The sequence below is a fragment of the Paralichthys olivaceus genome, chromosome 16, assembly GCF_024713975.1.
Source record: "Paralichthys olivaceus isolate ysfri-2021 chromosome 16, ASM2471397v2, whole genome shotgun sequence".
Lineage (NCBI taxonomy): Eukaryota > Metazoa > Chordata > Actinopteri > Pleuronectiformes > Paralichthyidae > Paralichthys > Paralichthys olivaceus.
The window spans coordinates 19,771,178-19,790,153 of NC_091108.1; the positions used below are offsets into that span (position 1 = coordinate 19,771,178).

Consider the following 18,976-nt stretch of genomic DNA (forward strand, 5'->3'; position numbering starts at 1 on the left):
AATCCCACATCCTCTTCAGTTAACTTCCATGGCCTCATCCCTCCGGCCAAAGATTAGCGTCTCAGTCATTCAGGGATTTTTATCTTTGTTTATCCCTCTTATGAATGCGGTCTTGTTGATCTGACAGGATTGCAAGTGTCAGTGAAGTGATTGCCGTGCCTCAGGTTAGCTCATAGAGACACCTGCCATCTGCATGACTTCTTCACTTAATTTCTTTTTTTAAGTGTTGTAACAACCGAAAGAAAAACTTCCACAATAAACAAGCAACAGCAAGACCCTATATAACAGAATCTAAGTATCAGGTTTCAAGATTCAATTTAAATATCAAATATGCAACACAGGATTGCACAATAATCTCCTGTTGTGTTCAGGACTCAGCATTGTGTAACACTTCAGGCTCAGGGCTGGCTTGTTAGTCTTAAAAGTAATTATGTCAGTATGAAAGTCGGCCATGTGTACCCTGTGTTGCAAGAAATGCAATGTAGCCAATGGGCTTCATTATCACCAGATGATAGTAAGCAAAACTATAACCGCAATAATATAGAGTGAAACAAATACCTGTGCAATGTAGCACAATGCAAATACAACATATACCCAGTGTTTCCAATTAATTATCTAGACTGTGACAGCCCCTCTGTATTCTAGTTTGTCCTGCAACAGTTTCATAATGAAGCAAAATGTATTGTACACCTCTCTCAAAAGGGTTAACGTAAGGGGTCTCTAACTTGGTGTTTGCAGGACTACGTGCCACATTGTTCCCTTGCGCTATCACACGCATACTCCACAGTCCATATCATGTCTACTGTCCACGCAGACAGTCTGACCTCATGGATTCAGCTGCAGTTGTGGCATGCGATGCAATTCTTCCTGTAAGTGTGTGTACTTGTCTCTGAATCTGTTTCATGTGAGAGTGACATTTGTGCCCCCCTTATCGACATAGACTGAATTCATTCCGTGGGAAACGCTGATATGCCATTCATCTTGCTGTTCAGTGGCCAGTGGTGAACTGATTGCATATGGTGCAAATGATAACCACAACCTCAGATTAGTTAGAAATAAATATCATCATTGTATAACATTATACATGGGATTCTTAGGATGTATCGCTTTACAAGTTTTAAAAAAAAATCTAATCTCTCTCTGCTTAGCTATTGCAAAGTGCAACATGGTTTATCTTCATGTAGACTTTGAATCCACGTCCTGAGCTGCTCATCATACATTAGTTATGCAAGAAATCTATAAGTACATAAGAAAGTAAGTGCTTCTACTTCACATGGGTTTAACAATACGTTTGAATTGCGTGATGTCTACATTGTAATGTTTTTTTTTACTTCAAGAGGAAGACCTTTGAACAGTGTACATTACAGTAAGACAATCGTTTTCTAATAGCTTGTGTCTGGTTGCTTGTCCCTGAATAATTCCCTGTTTTTCTTTCTGGTACTTTATGTACTTGGACAGATTTCCACTCAAACTCTGCCTACTGTTCCCTACAGCAGAGCTCGCCGGCCTTAATATTTCACTGACATCATCGGGGAAGCTGCTCTTCCTACTGTGAGGTCCTGCGAGCAAGAATGCCATTATTTCAGGCAATTATAGTTGTTCCAAACAGGAGCAGTATGACTAATAGGTTGGTAAATAATTTGAATTTAGACAAGCTGCTGGCGTCCTCTTTGCTCATTAGGAGGGAACGGCAGACAATCATGATCAGCGACTTTATTCAAAAAGAACAGAGAAAAAATGTGAACAAAATCGCCTCTCATTTGTTAATTGGTGGCATCTTTGAGGTAGCTTTGTAGACTTTAAGATCAAGTGGACACTTAAATGACTACTTTCATCAAAACATGCCGATCTTTCCTGATCTTGCACAGTGATAGACGACATGACAGCTGACAAAAGCGAGCCAAAAACATTTGGACGGCCCCCTGGTGGTTGACTGCAGTACAGGTCAAAAACCCTGCCTTTGCCATGTTAGCATTTGGTCAAATCACATCAAATAATTTTCCCCAAAGAGGGTTTCTGTCGTTGTTGGCTCTTGTTATCACACTGATGTACGTTAGATGAGTGTTTATGTTTCTGGTGTGTTTGGTTTTAAAGTTATTTGATGCTATAATAAATTTGCATGAGTGTGACCATGATACTGCAGCTCCACACCACCATCAAGACTCTGGCTCTGACTAATGTCACCAGCACAAGAGGGCAGCACCCGTATCTGGGATTTGGGCATTATTTGTTTTATAGGGGGAGGACGTGGAAACGCCTCCTTTATTTACTGTCAATGATCTCATCCTGCATGGGAAACAGAATCCAAAGGAAATGCAAGTGTACACGTATATTTTGTAGTAAACAGTTGTGATCTAACATTAATATCATAAGCTACATGAGATCAATCTTACTCCCTCTGATACATGCCATGCACTGCCTTAATTGAGATGTTTCATCGCCTGACAGCTCTGCTAAGCGCCATGGAAAATGGAACAATAGAGAATAACTTACTTTGTGAGAGTCACAATGACTAAGCTTCGACATTTTGCGGCAATTCTGAAAGTGCAGTCATTACAGAGCCATACATTCACATGTAGTGACTCACAACGAGCGTCTGGCAGAGCTGAGAGACAACAGTGGCACGGTGCCTTCAGCAAACAGCCTCATTTTCAATTGTATTTTTTTTTTGGGCGATTTCTAAGGAACAACATGCACTGCCAGCTAGAGCTTAATACCAATGAAAATGTGTTTATGCATTTTCCATTTGTAGTTTGCATCGCGGTGGCACAGGTTACGACGGCGCCCATAAACAAAATATGAAATTATATTTTGTTTGCTTATCCTCACTCAAATAACTCATCCTCTCCTCTAACCCGGGGGCAAAAGCACGGCTCAGTGAGATATGATGATTACCATGCTACACACAATGCTTTTCTCCTGCGTTACTGTGACAGCCCGAGCCCAACCGACTCCACATCAATCTTAATTATGTCCAATATTTTATCATACCGCACATGTGAGTTCTCATTTGTCTGAGGCCCGGCCCCTGTGTTAAGGATGCCGTGCCAGAACCACTTGTAACTGGCCTCCTGATACGAATCACAGCACACAATGCTTCTCTGATGAGGCGAGATGTTTCAAAACAGCAGAAGAGGGGGGAAGCGTCAGAAGGGTGTGAATGACTTTTAATGTCATTGTATAATCGGCCAGCTGTAATAGAGAGAATAAGGCTGCAGTTACAGTTGTTAGATGTAAAAATAAATACGTCGATGAACTTACGTAGCTCCCGTTTGAACCTCTTCCTGAAAACTCGGCTTAATTGTTCAAGCAAAAAAAAAAAAAATGTTTCTTTTCAGTGCATCTTGCCAAGCTTTAATCAAATGTCAATTTCAGAGCGCTTGGCCTTGTTGCTCCCTCGCTTTTTGTTTCACAGCTGATTTCTAATTTTACTCCAGTCCTGCTGGATTACCTTCATCTACTTAATGGCTTCCTGATTGCGTGTCGAGTTCTTCTGTTGCCTTTATTAAAATTTCATCTGCAGTAATTAAGGAAAGCGGCACTTCTTTTCTTGAGGGCTGCTTGGGCTGCTGAATTGTAGGCACATTAATTAAATGTGATGGTTTTGTAAATAAAGCAAGCCATGGTTTATTGCAATCCTGGCATAGTGTCCGGAAAGAATGCTGGAAGATTATTGCATATTAATAGAGCACAGTAGGTCTTTCTTCTTTTTTTTTTTGTATTGATAATTCCTTCATTGCATCCAGGAGCAATATTCGCTTTGACAATGTGTGGCAATGTGTGGCTAGCTTTGATTTCGATTACTTCGGAATCGGAAATGAAGGCGTATCTCTTCGGCCGGCAGTTGGCTTACTTTAAAAAAAACCCAAAAAAAACAACTTAAAATGTTCCTTCTCTTCCTAAAAACAAGCCTCTGAACAGAAAGGGAGAGAAAGCCATTGTTATGATGCAGGCAGCTGGAGCGAAAAGTGCGGTGCAGAATGCAAATGTGGGAGCTGCTGCCGCCACCAGCAAAAAGAAAAAAACAAAACAATATCTCAGCCTCAGTTGCAAAGACAGGTCGTCTGTCTTCCTCCTCTGGGCCAAGACGATAACATCTGTTAGCACATATGGCACATCAGAAAAGAGTAGGTTTGTAAATCTAACAGCAACAATGACAACAAGGATTGTGAGCCGAGGACAAAAATCATATGCTGATTACAACCAGGCCCATACATCTTGTGTGCTGTCACTGCACACATGCATGTATATGTAGATGCATCGGTGTGAACTGAATCCCACGTACCCCGCTGCTGCTTAAACATGTAGCTTCTCCTCTAAGATTAGATTAGATAACAGATAATGAGTCTGATTGAATTAAAAATCTCTTTCCTTCCTGTTTCATGTTACTCTCAAGTACGGATTTGCTTCACATGAGCCTACAAATTAAAGCAAGATTAGAACCAGGAGAAAAATACACAGGGACTCTAGAACCAATCTATATGGAAACAAAGACGCCTCGTCCGTGTGAAAGTTGATTTAATCACCGCCGCTCCTTGTAGCATTTTTTATTCATTCGGTGGTCAGGGTGTGTTATAGAGCTCTGCTAGATAAACAGAGACAGCCTCACACAGCCTAATATCCATATGTTTGACCTCACCTGACCTTCTACCCACGAGCCACAGTCACAGACAAATACCTCATGTAGAGCCACGCACCTTCATAGAAATACTTTCTGGAATGGCAAAGGTACCACAAAGGAAATGTATTAGACATCTGATAAAATACTTGCTCGGTTATCTGAATCATGACCACTGAACTATTTGGCAACCCTCCTACAAATGATGTCAAGGCAGTCGAGACCTTACAATATCGTAGAGACCCAACAGTTCCCACAACGAGCAAGCAGTTGTTCACATTTTATTGAAAATAAATAAGTCAGCTTAGCGGGGTATTGTTCATGTCCATTGGTAATTTACTCACAGTAAGTTGTGGTTAGAAGTTTTCATATCCATTAAGCATGTGATTTGGTTTTCTATTTAGTTTAGCTCTCCCTCAATCGACAGCTGCAGCCAATATGGCTCACACTCAAAAACCGTTACTGAGGCAAGCTGTACCTTGTTAAATGTCACTGTGCAAGTTGGATGAAGAGAAAAGTGGACCCTGAGAACACAACGAAATATGGTTTCATTTAAATTAACGGTTGATGTGATTTGAGTGATGTGGTGATCTATAGCGAGGGGATTTTGATGCACTTTTTGAAACAGTGGGAGCCAATGACTTCTGGGATGTCTCAAGAAGTGCAGACGGAACGTTTAGTGGGTGTAGAATTCCAAGACAGGAAAGTAAGTGATTTTATTCTTCTGCTCAGTTTGGACGACAATAACTTCAGTCTGTTTTACTCTGAAATGCCTTCCACTGATGATCAGAGGAGACAGAGTGATCGTGTGAAACTGTCTGTGAGTGTGAATGTGTCAAAGTGAAAGGATGCTAAAAAGAGAGGTGTAGCTCCTCTGGCAACATCGTGTTGATGCGTTGTTAATTTCTCTTCTTGTTGTGTCAGCATGTGTTTTGTTTAAGGGCAGGTAATTTCATTTTTGTTTGTGCATGAGGCCTTGTTGTGGGTCTGCTGCCTTGTTTGCCTGCAACAAATAACCATCACTTCCAGCCTTCTTACCATATATTGACTTCTGAGCAACAAGGAAGAGAAGCTTACACATATGCATCCCAGAAAATCAATGACATTATTTTTTTTTCCTTTCTCATAGGAACATCCATACATATTGGCTTATACTCCACAAAGAGGTTGTGTCATAGTTTGCTTTAGATTGCATGGTTACACTATGCACACTTAAAGCATCTAACTGCTACTGCTATATTTTTACATATTAGAGTGTAAAACATTAATATCCACACTTCTTCCTGCTACTGTGCTTTCCTTGATATATATAAAACAGGCCAGTCAATGAAATGATTTCCTTGCATTCAACTTTGATGAACATGTTTAATTTAAAGGTACAGTGTGTAAAATTTAGTTACATCTAGTTGAAATATCATGTTGTAGCTGAACACCCCTCATCTGAACCTGTGGTAGCTTCAGTTGTCATAAAAACTCAGTTGTTTAGTTTGTCCAGTCTGGACTAATGTAAAAAAACATGGCGGCCTACGTAGAGAGGACTTCCTCAATGTAAAAATAAAGTATTTAAATATAAAGGGCCTTTTCTGGGGTAAAGAAAACTACAATTCATACAATTTAGATGAAACAAACTAGTGAAAACATAATGAGGATTATTGTAAATCATTTCTAAATAATTAATTTTCTTAAATAAACTAATAGTCGAGGAACACTGACATGAGCAAAATATACAATCAAACTTCACAATGTCCCAAATATAAAGTGTGATATCGCTGTGATCATAGATTAATAATAAAGAAATGTACCCACCGTGGTGCCAAAGACATTGGATGTTTGTAGATGTCCCTGGATTAGCTCAGGTCAAATAAACCAGCAGTCCACTGTCAAGCTCACTTACTTCCTGTTTACTGACAACTTCCTGTTACTAACATCAAGAGATTCTTAAAGGAACCACAATGAATATTTACTCTAGAAAACAAAAGGTTACATTCACTTTGATTATCTATTCTATAAGATAAGGTGAACATAAAATACTTCTATCAATTTATATTATATATAAAAAACAATATGTAGAGCTTTCAGATCTGTTGTAGGGCCTGCAGCTTCATTCCTGCTCATTTCAGATTGGTCATGAAAAGCAAGTGCAGCTTTGCAAAGAACTGGGTCAAACATGAACATGTTTATGTTTACCCAGAGCTCAATTATGATCGACTATATAATTACCAAAGCTTGAACTCAAACACTTAAAGCAAATACTGGTCAATTACTGAAAACGCAGGTGATTGCTTCTTTAAATAATTGTATTATTCAATCAGATTTGATTTTCAGGAAATAATGCTCACATACCTTTTGAAGTTAAATGAGACAAGAACATACCTTTGTTTGTACATTAATAAGAAACTGCAGCCAGCAGTTGGTTAGTTTAATTTAGCATGATCAGAACAGTGCTCTGTTTGATTTGATTTGTCATCAGTGCATTACAGAGCACAGGACATATAACAGTGGAAAAACAACCTGTTCAACAGTGTATCAATAGTGAGCAAATTAAACTGGCTAAACTTGACAATTAAATCACAATATTGCAAAAGTATCCAGCATGGTCTGAGAACTGTAGGCCTCTGTCAGTTAATGCTTTCTAGTGAGATAATGCTTCTTTCCAAAAACACTCCTCCTGGTACTCTGGACAATTTACAAAAGTCACTGTTTAATTGTAACAATTTATCATTTCCAGTCCATCTTTGCATCCTTATCTTTCAATGAAGCCATGTGGGAGATGATTAACATTCTAATGATGTTTTCTCACTGGCTACTGTCAGAGGAGATGGAAGAAATTAAGAGAGAATTAGTTTTAAAAAAAAATCCAGCCGCTGCCAAAGTGTGCCAGCACTTGGCTGGTGGCTGGTGTGAATTTCCCATCTCGAGGGGATGGATGCCTTCTGCCAGCGGAGGCCTGCAGAGAACAAATCAAAACACAGAATCACTCCGGAGGTGAACAGAAACTGTAAGAGGAGGAGGCTGCTTAACTAAGAGAGAATTAGAAATGAGCCCAGGGCCACCACAAAGCACCGACATCATCCAAGCCTCTGACAGTTTGACTTGGTAGGCCTTGCTAATACAGCAAGATTAAATGCGGCGCATCCATTGTGTATCTATAGGAAACAGTCATTCAACTTTTTGAAAGGTCAGCACAGTCTTGTAGTGCAAAAATAATTTGTGCAATGCAGCTGAGAGTATAATGCTTCAGTCAAATGGTTTCTCTCAAAGTGCAAGAAGCCTTCGTGCACACATTTCACCAGCAGACAGCTGCTTAATGCTTTGCTTTGGTATTTCTGCTCATGGACACGGCGGCAGTAAATAAGAAATGTTTCGGCATTTAGTTACTGAAAACGACTGTATCTTATAGTTAATTGCATTACTGTAGAGCAAACAAAGCCAAGCTTCATCAGCAGCGGCTCCTGGGCCCACGACTCCCTGACAATTATAGCCACTTATCAAACGGATCGACAGGCTCATCTTCTCGCTCTGTCTGCTCATCTCCGATTCCCCTCCCAACACAGATCTGTCCCCCCTCCCTAACTCATTGCCATCTGTCCGGTTGACCTTGTCTTTCTATCCACAATCTTTTCCAGTTTTCACTTTCCTCTTTCTCCTTCACCCGCTCCTCTCACATCAGCATACATTTGCCACCTCGCTTGGTTGTCTCTTGCTTCCCTCACCTGCCACCCTTGAGGGCTTTAATCGTCAGCTTAATGTCACACACTATTTAAGGAATACCTGAAAAAAACACACACATACAGCCACCACCAGCTCCCTGCTGGGTCGTGATGTTACACTTCCAGCTAAGTGGTGAGCAAGTTGAAGGGTATGCTTGACAAGATGGAGCCCTCCCACTTGCAGCCTGCTGAGCTCTCTTAGCATATGTTGACTTGCGTTGCTTATACCCTTGATTTGTGATATGTGACAAACATATTTTTGAGTACACATCTGCTTGGGCTGCCACGATCACTTGGGTGAGAATAAGTCGCAGAAAGATGCAAAGCTGATGCTTAACTTGTATTTTGGGACATCAGAGGAATGCAGCTCTGCTATTGGTTTGAGCAGGGGACTGACAAAAGAATGGAGATAGCAGAGCTCAAAGGAGGTCTCGTCAGAGGTGCCTCGGAGGAAGATAAAGATCATCCTAATTTGTAAATCTTATTCGGGGGAGCCAAAGATAAGATTGATTTCAAAGCACAAATTAGTTTAAGTGCAAAATGTATTTGGACGAGTAAAAAAGTATTTTGATCAAACCTCTGCAGGATCTTTGCACTCACCACACCCCATCCAGTAGGAAAGATGCTACTTTAAGTTTCCAAATGAAAATGTTTTGCTGTGATTAAAGCCAAGACCTCCTCCTGCAGCCTTGATAGTTACAGGTAACCAAAGAAAAATTTGGCCAAGAATGCCCTTGAATTTGAGACTGCAGAAGCAAATACAAAAATAAAAGACTTGAAAAGCAGCCACTGTAGCTACAACTGTAGCTTTTCCCAAAATTTGCCTTTAATTAGTTGATTTAAAAACGTCCTTATTAGGTGACCAAGAAGAACAACTTTTTTTCTTCCTTAAGTCATAAAATAATTTCAATGTTTATCCCTAAAATAAAAATAACCAATATAACAAGTAAAAAAAGCTTAATAAATTATCCTAATATCCTAAAATGACCTGACAAGGTTATAATTGACATTGTAAAGTTGCAGCAACAAAACCTAACACCCCTATTTGAGCAATGGGGGGGGGGGGGGGGGGGGGGGGCATAGTCAGACTGCAGAAGCTTGCCATGTCAGTGGGCTGGCAGTCTGTCAAAAGAATCCATAAGGTTTTTACCATCCTTGGACCTCGGCTCAACATCAGTAGCTTCCTCTTCAACTTGGCAGGTGGATCTCGGCAGGCAGGTAGACCTCTGCATAAGACCTGCCCTCTCTGCAGTCTGTCATTCGGGTGCTAATGAGAACTTGAGAGCTTCTTCCCTGGGCGATCACACTCATCAAGCAATAGAAGTCTTTTTCCAGCTTTAAGAATTGTCAAGTGAGGAAAGAAAAACATTTATCAAATCCATTAAATCCAATAAATCCAGAGGATATGTTTATTTACATTCAGCAGGAATTAAAAAATAAAAATTTCACAAAAGTCCCTTTAATTGGCATAATAATAACTGCCTGTTTGCAGCATGAATACATTTTTTGAAAATCAGCTTTTAATCTGTGTTTTAACTGCTATAATGTGACATTGTTATTGTTATTTACCACTGTAAGTGCCTTTGGGTACATTTTAAAAGCCCTATGCAAATAAAATGTATCATTATTATTAGTATTATTTGTATGAGCACCAGCATCAGCTGTAGCAATATCCTGCTAAATAGTTTTCAAAACAAATACATTTGTATCTACTGCATATGAGTATGGAAGTCATCAAACAAAAAATTTAAGAAAAGAAATGCAAACTTGGCAGAAAATGCAGTACTTCATTGTGGTGTATAATCAAAACCCTGTTAAACTCTTTGTCCCCAAACCCCGTGTCATTGTCCATTTAATAATAAACAGCCTCTACTTTGAGCACCTGTATGGTTTATGGCCGATGAGCTCCCCAAGGGAGCAATCGCTGACAAATGTAGAATTGACGACCATGTAAATATTTCACTGACATGGCACGACTGGCATGCCCTCCACATTTACAGCTGTCTGGCACAGCCCTAGTACCAGCCTCAGGCCAATCTTGACATTGTGTAAAGGATAGTTCCCCATTAATCCACTTGGTTTAAACTTTCCTGATGCTATATCTGCCTATGACGCAGTCAGCTAGGGGATGACTTCTCACTGAAAATGTGTAGTACCTGGCAAAATGAAAAAAATGTGGAGTGCAATTCCCCTTTTGCTGATCTCTTTTGTTTGCTACTCCAGTGGCTTTCACAGAGAGAAATTGAGAAGAAAGAGGCTTTCCGTGAAAGGTGCAAAGCACTTTCTATCTGATACCTTGTGCCACAGCGTATCGAATAGGGAGGACAGACGGAAACAGAAGAGGAGCGAACTATTTGGTTCAGCCTCACTCACATTGAGGTTGAGCCCTCCAAGAATATTCCAAAACTGTCTCCTCTTATTTTGCCTATGTTTCCATCAATTTTTATCATACACTGACTTTCATGAGGCAACCTGCCAAGAACTGAAGCATATACAAACTGCTCTTGCACAAATAAGCTATAACCTTTAAGCTAGTTTCTATGCAGCCGTGGACCGGGGCATGTTGTCCATATATCCCGCCATCCCGGTTAAAGGTCAAAAGGTAATCGTGACCTTGCAAAAAAGGGATAACAAAATTAGGTAATGAAATTTCAAATATTCAAATGGAAACAGCTCTATTTTATTATGACATCATAATGTTCTGCAAAGTCACTTTCTTTTCTGGACATTATTCAAAGCCACGACTCGAGCAGAAGGGGAGATTGGAGGCATACAACCATGAGGCGGTAATTCTGGTTGATCTGATTATGAGGGAACAGAAGGGAGACAGCTCTTTATCAGAACGTCTCTCATGCATGACTGATCATGTGTTAATTTGTTAACCCTGAATACATATGATAATGTGATGGCCTAAGTAGTCTATGTCATTTAGTTGACAATTAGGCAAGGGTCCCAATCAATGCTACATAAAGGGAATGATAATGTTCAAAGTACGAGTACTTAGGAATGCAGGCCATTTTGTAAAATGAGTTGTTGGCAGTGGCAGAGTGCAGGACAGCCCTGCCAAAAAGCTTCATAAAAGACTGACATTAGTTTATATACGAAATGCAATTCACCCAATGAGAGGCTGACAATAATGTGTCAGTTCACATTTAGAGAGGATTGTCCATTGCATTTGTTTTCAACACAATATTGCTGTTCTTGTTATTAAAAACTACAACTGCTAAACTAAATCTGGCCTGATAAAGCCATGAATCAGACGAATCAGCTCAACCTCCACTTCAGTCAAAGACAATGTCTGGTCTGACGTATCAAGGCCACAGCAACATGGAAAAAAATGCTCATTTTTGACATTCACACATGACCCAGGTTCTGACAAACATAACTTATCTTTTTTAAAACTGTGTTGAGAACCAACAGGAGAACTGTTTGCCCTATTTTAGATTCTGACTGATTGATCTTGAGCGACCATATTTCCCCGGGTTCAGACTGAGACTGACATAACAAGGTCAGGAGATGCCAAGGGGAGACTGAGATGTGCCAGTAGGTAGCTGCAAATATCAAGCAAGTAAACTATGACTCAAAAATGTATAAACCTGTAATTTATTACACTTTGAATGTATGGGTAAAATGAAAGAATGAAGTTTATCCATTTGTTAATCAAATAAAAACACAGGTCTGATATTGGATATTAGGCAGATATCACATACAAACATATGATGCCTCCTGTAGCTGCAAATTAATTGTTGCATGTTTTTAACATTAAATCTCAGTTTGGTTGAGACACCTTTTGACTCAAAAGTAGAATCAAAACAGTCTGTACAGAGTTAAATCAAGTAAAAACTAACCAGGCGTCTGGAATGACAGGTAAAACGTTGTATTGCCTTTGAACCGATGTCCTTCTTGTCTGTATGACCTCTCTTCAAGGTGGAGAAAGTGACAGATCGAGGCCAGCCTGTGATGACAGTGGCAAATTAAGACGTATTGCTTTTACAGGATGATGAAATCAGGACATCACAGAGGGAAACCCAGAAACTAGTTCTCCATGTGCTTCCTTTAACGGAAGCAAATCTAAAATTCTCTGGGGAATTTGTTTTCCAATTCTTCTCCATGTGAGTGAATTTCCACATGCCTGTGTGTGCACGCAATGACAAGATCATCCAATCTTTCAATGTATTTGCTTTAAGAACTCTCAGAGGTGGTGTGTTCATGGGGCGCCATAAATTACAACACCCTAATCTTAAAACAAGGATGAAAAATATTTCTCACCGGTGTCTGACTGTTTGCCCAGCTCCTAACCCTCTCCCACTGGCCTCTGTGAGCATGCATACAGATTCAGTTTCTGTCTGCCTTGATCTGCCCTCTGCCTGACAGCCTAATAAAACACACGTAGGCAGCAGGGCCATTTTTGAAAACTATATCAACAAGCTGCAAGGGAGCTGGCTATGAGTTTGAGTGTGCCTTTATGTTGTTATCATTCTCTGATTTATTTGTTTGCATGTCTCACGAAGCTGAATTTTTTGGGAAAAAAGATTTATATTAGAAATATCCCCCCTTTTTTTCACAGTGGCAGTGCTGCTAAGCTGTAGACAAATCTATAATACTCTACAATGAATTACTAGGGCTGGTTATTGAATTTTTTGATATTGAATAAAATGTGTTCATAACAATGAATTTCGAAAAAACTGTCAAACATCAAAAACTGAAATAATTCACACAGTTCAAGATTATTTTCAAGTTCTTGTTTGTCTGCTCGTGTTTCATATTTCACAGATTTAGTTGGTAGTCAGATAAAAGTGAGATTAAAGTCTACATTTTGCTGAATTCAGGTCTTGCACATCAGTAAATCTCAATAATATTATGAACCAGTTACTTGTATTGATACAAATAAAGTAAAACTAAGGAATGGATATTGTTTGATATTTTTTTTTACCTTATTTACGTTTTAGTATCAACGCCCCCAATGACCTGTTCAATTTTTTATTTCACTTTTATCACATTTACCACTCTTTGTTTTGTTTTTTATAAACAAAGACAGATCAGCCCACTGCTGCTTTTACTAGTTAAAATGATAAATTGCAACAGTGGTAGATTCAGTTTTTTATGATTCCATAACAGCTAAATCCAAAGTAAGGGCTAAGTTATAGACTCATTAATAGGATCTTTCCGTGAGCTGAAAGAAGCACCCCTGTGTAAAGCCACTCTACAGTCATGAGTGAACAGCATGGGGGTGACTCTTGGAGAAATGACTGATCAGATTACCTCCCGTCAGTTTCAGGAGAGTAAGCCTGAAGTCATTCATGAATTTCACATCTGTATTTGAAGCATGTAAGAAAAGTGAAAACTAAGGTGTTGAAGTAAGGAAGCTACACTTGTTATTTTAATGTGTCTGACACAATTTCATCAACATTTCATGTCTGATGCTGTGTGCATCATTTTCAGGTTGTAGCAACAAGTTGTGGAAATTAATTAGGCTGCCACTCAAAGCCGCTCCCCCGTTCTCATTCACATAATGTTGACTGTACAGATCTTTGAGCTTTTTGCTATTAATAACTTTAGACACCTACCAGAAAAAAAACATTCAGACTAAAAATAAAGGGATTCTGATTCAATTGTTGGATTAAACGCTATATTCAGATTTAATAAAATATTGGTATCAAAACATAGTTCTATACATATATACATTTTGGAAAAATAAAACTGTTGTCTATGCAAAAAAGACATACATTTAAAATATCGTCTGAACAGACTACACAAGAGGTCTGCCCACATAAACTTGGCAAATTAATGATAAAGATTATTTTATTTATTTTTATTATTATATATATGTATTAAATGATTGTGTTATCACACAATAGATTATAAAAGTATCTAAAAATGAGCAGACTTCACTGAGCTACAGAAGTATTATGGCGATTTCCACTTAAGTATTTAGGTACAAAAACCAGCCCTGTAATAATAATATTAAAAAAGAGAAACCAAGGCTGACTGTGTTGCAAAAACAACTACAGTCAACTTTTGGATATAAGCCTAATACAGTTTTTTTTTAAATATAATTGCGTAAAAAACTCAAACTGAAGAATTGTAACAGTAACAGAAATCCTATTGGCAATCAAAAGGCGTAAAAGCAGATGCCATTTGTGTAATAGCATGGTTTCTGTAGCACTGAGTCCATTCTGACATTATAGAGAGAAACAACACAGCAGGAATGAAGGTGAAAGGCTGTAAGTGAAATTAAGTTGGCCCTGAGCGGAACAACATTTGATGATTTGATGTCTGATACCATAATGTTCTGTGGTGGTAATCACTATTCTGATTCTCAGAGTGTTCGGTGGTAAAGGTGCTGCCTCAAATGTCTCTCCTCCCTTCCTGTCTTCTCCTGCTGCGGCGATAAAAATGCCACCTTTCTTTAGAACTCCTGTCTAAGCACCCGATCATGTTGCCATGGCAACCATCCACGAGCAGCTGTATGCTGTACAGTCTCTCTTCCTCTCTCTCTCTCTCTCTCTACATCTTTCAGCTCTCCTTCGGTCTAATTCCTCCTGTTGTGCTCTCCTCCAGTTCTCCGTCCTTGGCTTGCCTTGATCTCGGCTTGATATTAATCACTGATTTACCCTCAACACGAGGGCATTGGAGGAAGTGAGGATTCTGTTGTGGTGAATCAAGCACATCGCCCGCGCAAATCATTGAGCATACTGAGCTGGAGGAGAGGGAACTTTGGTGAACTGGATAAGATAAAACGCGGCACAGGACCAGAAAGGATGAGCAGTCCTGGAAGGGAGGGAACATTGACGCCCGAGTGCCAGTCAAGACCAAGTATTCAGATAAGTTGTCGTAAAATGAAAATGTGAATTAAACAATTCAGTTAAATGGTGCCACAAACCGAAGTTACTTTAACTTTATGATAACAAACACAAATGGGTCTCATAGAAATCCAGATGTAAAGCTATAAGCTACATTTAGTTTGTCAACCTCTCTAATGCCTGATGTGCAGGTCAATCATCAGATCAGATATTCAGCATTTTCATAATCGTCAGAATCGATCATTTTTATCCTTTTATGCTGCTGATATATTAAATTCATTTAATTACGGAATACACTTTGAATAATATCTGATTGGTTACACGTCAAGAGTAATTACCGAAGTAACAGCCGAGTAATTAATGGTATAATAGCGAACTCTGAAGGCTACTGTGTACACAGACGGACACTCGAGGAATGCATTTGCTGACGGGTGCTAATGTTGAGCGAGTGAAGCTGTGTGTCGAAGGTAGGGCTCATCAGTATCGTAACACTCCTCTGCTGAAGTGGCAAAAACAGCACATTCCCGGACACACCGAGCAAGCTTTTGTGTTACACCTCTGATTAAATTGAGGTGTTGTGTTATACCTCACGGCACGCTATTTAAAAATCACATCATGCTGGGTTTATTTCCAAACAGAGCAGCAGGGGCCCTCATGTTTTACAGACAATTGGCCTGCACAGGCTGGAGCAGGGTCAGAGCCGCTTTAGATCTGTGAGGGCTCAAGGGATCAACTCTGGAGAGTCAAAATCCATTCCAATGGGCAAGGACATGCCATTTATCACAGCCAGCCCTGCTTCCAGTACGAACAAATAAAGGAAGAAAGGTTTAATAATCCCAACAGAAGTTCTAGATGAGGACGCAGACAGGATATTGGGATCGGGCAGTCGTGATGCAAAGAGGTAAGAGAACTCAGAACGTAATGTCCAGCAATTCTCTACATCTGCCAACAGTGGAATTGAAAAGGTAAAATATATGAATAATCTTTATGTTTTATTTAATGCGTTGAAAAACACTGTGCATTGCAAGACATGATAGGTATGAGTCAATCGAAGTTGGAGAAAGACGGAAAGTTTAGCACAGACATCTGTTGAGTACAGCTGTAACAAAAATTAAAATTTGAAATACTAACCAGAATTTGCAACGTGTTGTTACCGGAAATTATTTGTGTATCGAGTAAAATTGGGATCGTTTCACAACTTGAGAGCATGCTTGTTAAGAATCTGAGCACAGTCTAATATTGTTGCCTTTATCACATAAAAAGGCATATTTTTGACGGGCATATACAAGTTTCTTATACGTTTATGCCAACGTGACACAGTAACAAACATCAAGGTCTGCGGACTCACAGTTTATGGTAATTGTACCCATTTGTTATGCACCCTAACCAATTGGCTACCAGGTCGCAACCACAAACATGAGGGATTTTGTGTAAATTTCAAATGTTAATGCACCTAATGAGAGATGAAAATAACCAAAACACGTGAAGTAACTGAGCTGGTCCAAGCAGAGGGAATGAACAACTACAGCTCAACTGCTGATTAGCTTTCACTCACGTTCGATCCCTTGTTGGTCTTACAGCTTCAAATAGATGACATCTGTGCACTGTTGTTCTACTACTCAGTTACATAGGCTCGTTTAAAGCTGTAAACACTTGAAACAGCAGTTTGTTGACCAGCCTGCTAATGAGCACCTGCAATGTCCAGGTTAAACGTCTCCAACCCTTCAACTACCAACGTCCTTAATGACCCAACATTACAGAATGTGCTGATCAGTAAATGAGACGCTGTAATCAACTTTTAAGTGAGCGTGTGCTTTTAAGTACATGTTAAACTCTCGGTATTATAATAGGGGATTGGATTGGATTTGGTGTTTGCAGTAATTCAGCAAAGTGGACACATAGCGATTATTAAAATCACAAACTTAATCCCTTTGTGTTTCCTCATTGTGAATGCAAGGGCTGCAGTCAGCAGAATTATAACAAAAGTTAATGGGACCTTTATGCAAACCTTTTCATTCAATGCAGGTTTGACTTCCTGTAATGTCACCATGGCCCCACAGTGCTACATTTATCATTCTGACATCAAGAAATGAATTTGAGACATTAATGTAAAAGTAACTTAGTCGCTGACAGCTTGGACCTTCTCTACCTCACTCCACAGCAGGGATTGATATTGTTTTTAGCTGAATACACTCATTTCCAGATTTCAAATTATTCAGCTATCCAATTGAAAATATGGAAAAGGTAGGTTTATAAAGAAAACAACACAATGAGTATGAGTATTTCTTTTGCATCTGATGACTGGTGTTATTTCAGCGACTAGTAATGGAGGTCCCACCTTCTTGGTTTGACAATATTGTTGTACGATATTATCTATTTTTAATAACATCAGGCAACATTTGGTGTTTCAGTGCAGAAAACAATACATTACTTGACAGAATTTCAGAATTTGAATTTGAATATATAAGGATTTTCTGAGACCAGATTTTCTTCCAGCATCACACACTTTTCCCATGTCTTACAAAACCATGTTTTATATCAAAGTTCTAACATCCACTGTCAGTATTATTCTGGATGTCTTGTATGGCTGTCACTTTCTATTTAAAATCTGAGCAATGCTTCAAACGTGGAAATAAAATCTGAAATGGTAAAGACCGGTTTTAATTCAAAATTTAGTCTACATGCACATCAAACCGTTTCAAGTGGTTTGCCTTGTGCTCCAGCCGAGGATATTTAAAAAATTCATCACCAGTTGGAGGTGGGTGGGGGGGGGGTGTGCATATGGATTTTAAATACATTATATGGATTGTGTTCAAATTAGTTTGAATGATTTTTGTGCCACTTTGAATTTGTTCAAACTTGAAAATGTGAAAGTACACCCTAATGTAGTGAAATGCAACATGGCAAAGACTGACTTTCAATTATATGCACATCACGTGTGTCGGAGGTCACAGGAAAACAGCGACACTGGAGTTGTAGAGGTGCAGGGGGAGAGCCAAAAGCTATGTCTCAATTCGGCTGCTGCATCCTGCAGAAGTCCCGGTCAGACGTCGGCGACAGATGGCAGTCGGCTGAACCAAAATGAGACAGTCTGGTCTTCCTATTGCGTCACCAGCTTGTCCTGCCCTTACAGTCACCACCTAGCAACAAAGCTTCGGACGTACATGTTCTTGGGATGATTTAAAAATTTGAAAAGGTGTTTTTTTAACATGTGTACCATTAGCTGTTCGGTTGAGGACTTACATTTCAAAATAAATTACCCTGATGTTTTCGTCTATCTTTTTGCCACCAGTATCTCCTTGAAAGACAGTTTGTCACTGAAGCGCACTGCATCATGGGATATGTTGGCCCAGGAAGAATCCTACCGGTGGAGTCTCCGTTGCTAGGGGGTTGAAGGACACATTTGACGCATTTGGCTGAGAATTGGAATTGGGACAGCCTAGTTACGCCGCTGTGATGTAATTGGTCTATAAATGCGGCTTCAGAAGGGATGCGCCCCCCCGATTGAGACACAGCTAAAGATACTGCATGAGGTGAAAGGGACAGACTCTGCGTTAAAAAAAGAATAGGACATTAGTTATTGTAGTTTTGGCCTGTTTTCAGCCCACTTCTCAGCACAGCAGTTGGAGCTGCGGCGACGGCTGTGACACGCACCTCAAGCTCACGAGCCAATTAAGATACATAAAAACTCTGTTGGTGGATGATTGCCACAATTTGCATTGAATGTCGTTACGTTATTACTTCTCTGAGTTATAACTCAGTCAAATCTGAACATTCAGACTTGATGCACATTTTTAGATTTAGCGTGACTGATACATTCCTGAGGCTATCATTATCACAGATGT

General features: G+C 39.6%; 1 protein-coding gene across 12 annotated transcripts in view; it reads right to left on the reverse strand.

The window, feature by feature from the left end:
• Positions 1-18,976, reverse strand: part of astn1 (astrotactin 1) — a 389,228-nt gene that overhangs the window by 357,898 nt on the left and 12,354 nt on the right. The window lies entirely within an intron of this gene.